The sequence below is a fragment of the Palaemon carinicauda genome, chromosome 16 (genome assembly GCF_036898095.1).
Source record: "Palaemon carinicauda isolate YSFRI2023 chromosome 16, ASM3689809v2, whole genome shotgun sequence".
NCBI lineage: Eukaryota > Metazoa > Arthropoda > Malacostraca > Decapoda > Palaemonidae > Palaemon > Palaemon carinicauda.
Window position 1 is genome coordinate 85575866 of NC_090740.1, and position 7500 is coordinate 85583365.

Below are 7500 nucleotides of genomic sequence, written 5' to 3' on the forward strand. Positions count from 1 at the left end.
TTAATACCATCTTTATTCTTTCCATAGCTGTTTGAGTTATAACTAGCTTATGTTGTAAGTGTTTTGCAAGTCAAGAAGTTTCTGGTGTTCAAGTTATTACTTATAGGACCATCACCTGAAATATTTTTATTTATTTTTTTTTATTTTTTATTTTTCCCTATTTGTTTACCCACAGTTATCCATTCCATGTTTATCCTTTCAATTTTGGTCTCATATCCTTGGGAAATATAAGTAGGCCTACTTATATTCTTTAATTGCCTCCAGAAGTTCTTCCATAACCATTATTTGTTGTCTCTGTGCATTTTCACTGAACATTATTTTAGTTTTACTCATATTCCTTTTCACAATATAATTTCTGCTTTCTTTATTGAAATCTTCTATCATCTTTTGTGATTCCTCCCATGATTCAATAAATAGATCGATATCAGCTACATATCTTAAGTTGTTGAGGTAGTCCCCTTTAATGTTGATTGTTACATTTTCCCAATTTAACCTCCTAAAATCTTCTTGGCACGCTATAAATAGTTTAAGAGATATGGGCGTCTCCGTATTTAACTCTTAACTGGAATTTTCTCACTATCTTTATGTAGTTTTAGGTTTGCTGTACTTGCCGTATATATATATTTAAGTGTTCTATCATAAGATTCAGTTATTCATAGTCTTTGAAAGTCTTTCTTTACTGCTGAAGTTTTGAAAGAATAAAATTTTTTCTTATAATCTATAAATGCTATATATAGTGGTTTGTTATATTCTGTTGATTTTTCTATTAGCTAGTTAATTACATAAATATGGTAAGTTGGTGAACACTCACTTCTAAAGCCTTCCTACTCATACGGTTGATTAAAATCTCTCTCTCTCTCTCTCTCTCTCTCTCTCTCTCTCTCTCTCTCTCTCTCTCTCTCTCTCTCTCTCCTATAACGTTTGCAAATATTTTATATGTTATTAGGAGTAAACTTATTTTGTCGTAATTTTTCAGGTTTATTGTGCCTCCCTTTTCGGAAAACAATATAGAGCAGCATTTCTCAACCTTAGATGGACCATCCCCCGGGCCCCCGATTCACTAACTCTCGTGACCCCATGCCCTTCGAAAAAAAAAAAAGGCAGATTTAGTTTTATGTTGTTTACTGGGTTACTCTAAAATTATAAATAAAAGCAAAAAAAAAAAATTGCTGGCCAATACAATCAAAGGACAAGTCCTCTTATGTCCGGCTCCGTCTTGGAGACAGCAAGGCGCATATCGTTCAGAACATCAAACCAGTTTCAGGACTTCGTTTTAATGGTTGCCAGGTCAGAAAATCCGGATTTGCAAAGGTATATTGGGGTGAATTGAATGAGCATTACAAATGCTTCTTGCTGAGTAGTGGATACGCATTCTGAGCAGACAACCAGAAGCTGGAGAGGTATTTTCTGTTACTGAAGGACAGCTTCATTGCTTTTGAAACTTTCAATTCTGCGAGCTCCTCTGCTTAGTCTTCAGTAGGTTCAGTATCGGTGTTGAATGGGTCTGTGTGCCATGGAACATCAAATGAAGCATAATCGAAATAAGATTTGAACTGAGCAGAGAGGATGTCGTGATGTCCAGTGATGCAATATTTGATGCCGAAGTGAACCCCAATCCTGTGCGTCTACACATGCTCATCCAAGAAAGTAAAGACCTCGATTCGTGCCTGCCAAACTCCCATTTGAGCAGACGGTCCGGCAAGCTTGTCTTGAACGTCACTGACTGTCACATCACGGCCTTGCAAGGACTGGTTCATTTCGTTGAGGTGGCCGAATATATCGGAAAGGTAGCCGAGCATCATGACGAACTCTTCATCTTCGAAGTGGACATGCATTCTGAGTTGCAGTTTTACGGCGTCCACTCGTGGCCCCCAGTTGAAGGCCCGTGGCACATACCATGTGAAATGTCTTACATCTATTATTAAATATATATATATATATATATATATATATATATATATATATATATATATATATATATATATATGCATATATATACGTATATATGTATATGATATATATATATATATATATATATATATATATATATATATATATATATATATATATATATATATATATATATATATATATTATGAATGTATAAATAAACACACAAATATATATATATATATATATATATATATATATATATATGTATATTTATATAAATATATATATATATATATATATATATATATATATATATATATATATATATGTGTGTGTGTGTGTATATACATATATATACTATGAATGTATAAATACACTCTCACAAATATATTTATTTATATATATATGTATATATATATATATATATATATATATATATATATATATATATATATATATATATATATATATATGTATATATATATATATATGTATAAATATATATATATATAATATTATGAATATATAAATACACTCACACAAATATGTATATATATATATATATATATATATATATATATATATATATATATATATATATATATATATATATATATATATATATATTATGAATATATAAATACACTCACACAAATATATATATATATATATATATATATATATATATATATATATATATATATATATGTGTGTGTGTGTGTGTGTGTGTGTGCGTATGTTTGTGTAAGTGTGTGTGTGTGTGTGCGTGTGTTTGTGTAAGTGTGTGTGTGTGTGTCCTACGTCCAGTTACGCAAAGGGTCTTCCAACTCTTCTAGTGCTTTGCGAAGCCCAGTTGAAAGTTTGGTGAACTAATCTCTCCTGGGGAGTGTAAAGAGCATGCCCAAAAAATCTATCCCTCACCATTATCTCATCCACATATGACAAACATTTTTAATGACATAATGTGGCTACTTGTCCTGTTTGTCCTATCAGACCTATATGAAAGTCCAGCTGACGTCTATCTTTGCGTTTGTGGAAATATCTGGTTGTGTCCTGAAAGATGACACTAAACCCTGTCCGAAAACAGGCATAGGTTAAATATTATTTGCGAGTTTTGATGCCTGTTAAGAAGAAACCTTTTAGTTTTCTTCCAATTTTTTCCTATTGATATTTTTCTTATTGTATATCAACTCTGTAAATTTAGAATTTTCACCTAAAGTTTTTTATACAAAATAGTAATTTATTCTTATTTTTATAAGATAAATATATTTGTAATCTTTCATGATAATATAATTTTGTTTGTATTTGTGTAAAGTTGTTGGTTAAGGACCCCGAATTTTTCTATTAGCAGGGGGATTTGTTATATGTATGTTACATTTATGTGTATTATGTTACAGGACCTATGATGAGGTTTATTTCCACCTACAACTTATTAATATGAAAAAAAAGCAGCAATTTAAAAAACGAAGCTGCATTGTAGAACAATAGTTTCTGGATACTTCTCATAACTACTGCATTATTGTATGATATTAGCCCTGGACATTTCTAGTCCAGTGGGACCATTCGGGAGAATTGGTCCCAGGTGTAAAACGAAAACGCTTATCCAGATCGAGTAAGACTTACCTGAATACTGTTTGTGCGTGGAGGCATTTCAACTACACCTGCTGTATCCTGGAATTTTGTATCCACTTTTCAGAAATATGTAATCTTGAAGAAGATGCGGAAACCTTAAGACATAATCATCAGACGCCGTGTTCCTGCATATCAGCTTTAATAACTAAAACTAAGAGTTGTGATCTGTCTCTTGTTGCATAGAAACTTAAGAAGGCAGGTCCTACATCTTTGCAAGAACTTTTGTAACTTATTAATTAGTTTAGTGTGTGAGTATTCTGTGGACCTTGTAAAATATTGTGAATGCTAATGTTGAAACTTGAAAATAGTTGTTGATATAGATTACTGGTCATTATTTTCATTTGTTGTTATTGCTTTGTTATTTCTGTGCTAAATCATTTAAGTAGATTTTACATAATATATGCTGTGTATAATAGCCGATCGTAACACATGCCATGAAATCATTATGTTAGTCTGGCTGGTATTACTTGTATAATTGATGACTGTATTCCAATTATTCATGTCACACTTATCGGAAAAAGAACACGAAAGCAAAGAATTTCAGTATAATTTTCCTTATTATTATTATTATTATTATTATTATTATTATTATTATTATTATTATTATTATTATTATTATTATTATTATTATCAAATAAACACCGAGAAAAGTAACGAATGATAAAATTAAATTATATATATATTTTTTTTTAGAGAAAAGTAACATAAATAAATTAAATAATTTATTTGTAAACTATAAAAACTTCAAACAAACAAGAGAAAGAAAAATAACATAGATTAGTATGCCTCAAGCAAGAGAAATCTAACCTGGGATAGTGGAAGACCATGATGAATAGGCTATGACACTACCCAAGACTAGAGAACAATGTTTCGATTTTGGAGTGTCCTTGTCCTAGAAGAGCTGCCTACCATAGCTAAATAGTTTCTTCTACCCTTACCCAGAGGAGAGTAGTCTCTGATGTTTTACAATGCAGTAGTTAACCCCTTGAGCAAAAATATTTTCTTTGGTAATCTCATCTTTGCCAAGTGTATGAAAACAGAAGAAACCCTGTAAGAATAGTCCAGTCTATTCGGTGATATGTAGGTAAAGTGAAAAAGAGCTGTAACGAGAGAGAGAGAGAGAGAGAGAGAGAGAGAGAGAGAGAGAGAGAGAGAGAGAGAGAGAGAGAGAAGGAGAGAGAGAGAGAGAGAGAGATAATTCCCCATAAAAAATATACTGTTCTCACCAGTATTTCAGTAAAATACAGGTGACCGTAATTTCACCCTAATTTGTTATTATCATTTACAGCTTGGTGACTGTTATATCACTGCTTTACGCAAATATATCCATTTTTAAAACGGTAAATACCTGACAGCATTTATTCCAGGAATTCTAACATTTTTAGGGTGAATTTTTAACATTGCTGGATTGTTTTAAAATGAGGAATGCCAGTTATTAGTATAATATAACGAGAGAGAAGGAATATTAATTGCTGATAAGGAAAATTAAACGGAGGCGAGGACCGTATACTATTAATTGTATAAATGAGGGTGTCCAGGTAATTATAGTTCTTCTATATATTTGATTGATTGATTTGAGGTTTTCTGGCATCCTGATGTCTAAGGTCATTGACGCCGATATCGTTTATCGTAAGTAAAAATTAAAATAATATTCAATGAAATCCTTAAAAGCAAAGATGTCATTTTAAAAGTTGAATAGTTTTTCAGAAGACCTGCTTCTGATATAAAACTAAAAATACCACTAGCATGGTATGACACATATCCGAGAATCTTGGCAAGGATGAACCTGCCATCCTCACCTCAAGCCTCAAACAGATATCTATTTCTTTTACTACTATATGATGGGCATTCGGTCAACAAATGCCTCACTATTAATGGTACCAAACGCTCGTCACAATATGAGTGGTATTGGCCAGTAAGCAGATATTCATGTGTCAACTGAGTATGACCAATGAGAAGACGACAAAGAGTAGTCTCCCACTTTCGGGGCATCATGTTATACCTCCAGGGGGATATAACATTCGTTATTTCTCGCATCTCATTTTCAATTAAGCTATTCAATTGCTGTAGCCAATTATTGAAAATAAAATTCTTAAAGTTGGGCAAACAATCACCACAAAGAATGGAATACCTTCTTGGTCACAATTCAGCTGCAACATTCTTTGCCAGTAAATTTGCCTCCTCGTTTCCAGATACACCTACGCGTGCAGGAACCCAGCGAAATTGAATTGGTATACCCCTCAGTACATTAATAAAAAGCCATTTAAAAATATTTAAAACTAAAAGGTAACTCGAATGAAAAACCTGTAAAGCTTGAAGGACACTCCTTGCATCACTAAAAATCCTGAAATTATTCCACTATTCCAATGATATTTTTGCAATAGCGGTTAGTATGCCATATAATTCAGCCGTAAATATGGAAGCTGTTATAGGAAGTGCATCTCAAAAACTAAGAAACATTACTTTTCAACTCCAATAAAATATTTACAAGAAGATACCTCTGGCATTTTCCATGGAGGTGTTGAGGATACCTTAAATAGAAGCACCTTAGTTCTAACTATATCAAAACTGTTTATCATTTGTTTCACCTGAAAGCCATGTGGTTGAGAGAATTATGGGTGTAACTCAAAATATGTTGAGTGCCTTACTTGGCTTGCAGTCTGTTAGACAACAGAATTAGGAAGTCTTTGCAACCTAAGCCAATACCGAATATTAGAACCCTTTCGGTAAAGGTCTAACCGTAATTCTCCAGAGTCAACAAGGAGGCTTAGAATGGGCGAAGTTCTAAATGCTCCTGTTGCCAATCTGATACCAGTATGGTATATAGAATCTAAAATCTTTAGTAGAGTTGGGGTGGCTGAGGAGTATATGTAACAGCCATAACTAACTTTTGAAAAGAAATAGGACCATGTAAAACTTTAAAATAGTTTTGCAGTCTGCCACTCTCCCTCCATGATGTATGGGACAAAACCTTTAAAAGTTTCGAAGCATCAATACATTCACTTCAATATTGATAAAAGAAAAATTATGCTTAAGATTTAAAGGCTATTTTAGACATAAAGTTGAAGAGAGAGAGAGAGAGAGAGAGAGAGAGAGACAGAGAGAGAGAGAGAGAGAGAGAGAGAGAGAGAGAGAGAGAAAGGTGGGTTGAGAAACCATGCTTGAATATAACTGTAGTTGAATATCACAGTAAAATTAAGGAGAATGACGGATATCAGGACAAAAGTGCAGCCATGACGTGAAAAGATTTGATAGAAACTAAAATTATACATTAATAAACATGAAAATAATTTTACCCCTTCTACGTACAGATAAAAATTATTATTTCACAAGAGAGTTTAAGTATGATTTACCAAAAAAAAAAAAATTGCATAAAGGATGTTTTTAGTCAAATCAATCTTTTAAGAATTAACAGGAAAAATATACAGCATATACCAGTACGATTTCCTAGATACTCTTTGGGAAGTGAAATCGTCTGATCTAAGATGATATATATATATATATATATATATATATATATATATATATATATATATATATATATATATATATATAAATATATATATATATATATATATATATATATATATATATATATATATATATATATATATATATATATATATATATATTTATTCGTATATATATATATTTATTCGTATATATATATATATATACATATAAATTTATATATATATGTATATATATATATATATATATATATAAATATATATATATATATATATATATATATATATATACATATATATATATATATATATATATATATATATATATATATATATATATATATATATATATATATATATATATATATTTATTCGTATATATATATATATATATATAAGAATATATATATATATATATATATATATATATATATATATATATAAATATATATATATATACATATATATTTATATATATATATATATATATATATATATATATATA